This window comes from Merops nubicus, unplaced genomic scaffold (genome assembly GCF_000691845.1).
Source record: "Merops nubicus isolate BGI_N331 unplaced genomic scaffold, ASM69184v1 scaffold15657, whole genome shotgun sequence".
Taxonomy (NCBI): domain Eukaryota; kingdom Metazoa; phylum Chordata; class Aves; order Coraciiformes; family Meropidae; genus Merops; species Merops nubicus.
In genome coordinates, this window is record NW_008621110.1 from 1 (window position 1) to 1,048 (window position 1,048).

The 1,048-nt window shown below is 57.3% G+C and overlaps 1 non-coding gene across 1 annotated transcript; it reads left to right on the top strand.

Moving 5' to 3' along the window:
- The first annotated feature begins 36 nt into the window (after positions 1-36).
- TRNAE-UUC lies at positions 37-108 on the top strand. The gene has a single exon. It is a non-coding gene; the product is annotated as a tRNA-Glu (tRNA).
- Positions 109-1,048: the final 940 nt, after the last annotated feature.

Sequence of the window (1,048 nt, forward strand, 5' to 3'; positions counted from 1 at the left end):
GGCAGGGGGCACGCGCGCCCGGGGCTGCCCGCGCCCTCCCACGTGGTCTAGCGGTGAGGATTCCTGGCTTTCACCCAGGCGGCCCGGGTTCGACTCCCGGTATGGGAAGCTTCAACTTTTCCTTTTTTTCCCCCCCCTTTAGTCCTCTTTATTCCGCAGTCCCCGCTTCTGACTCTTTCGCGCCCGTTTTCCACGGAATTCCTCATGAGCTGAAGCTTTTAAATCAAGGCTTGATGTCCTTATAAAAACAAGGGGGGAAAAAAAATTGCCTGGCGTCAAAACCAGCATCTGTGACCTGTGCCAGGAATTGACTTCTGTCTAAAGCATGTGCAGGGATGGATCTCTGAATACCGGACAGGGGAGCGAGGGATGGAAGGCGTTGTTCCTTCTCTCTAGCTACTTCAGCAGCATGAACTCTGTGGGGAAGACACCAGCAGACACGTTATTGGGAAGAAAAGCAGCTTCCCGAGCAGCAAACGCAGCAGCTCGTGAGGAAACAGCCCCTCTGGAACCAAGGAACCTGTCCCCCTTCACACCCAGGCACGGGGCCGCGGGGAGACCCAGGGTCTGTGCCCCCGAGGCCCTGACAGGGAATGTGGAACGCACCGCAGGCTGCTCGCCACACTCCCCCACCCAGCCCAGGGCGGCTGACTCCCTGCAGGTGCGAGATAAGGAAGCTTTGTGCTAATTGGAATGAATAATTGTCCCCCCACGGCCCCATCCTCACACGAGCCCCAGCCCCAGGCTGCTCGTTTTGGAGAGCCAGGATGCGGCAGCAGAGCGAACAGAGCAATGCAGGAGTTAGTTGTGCAGTCTCGGGAGCTTGCTCATCTTGCCCACAAAAGGAACTCAGCAGCTCCCCACCCCCTGAAAAGATTGTAAATGTAGAATTTGCAACTCTAAAAGTCAGAGGATGAGGCACTTAACACATCTCAGGGCGGAGATGGGTCGCGTTGGGTGAGGAGAGGCAGCAGGACACCGGGGACCTGGAGTACTCCTGTGACACCGCTATTCATTACCCACTTCCTGGGCTGGGGGCACAGACCCA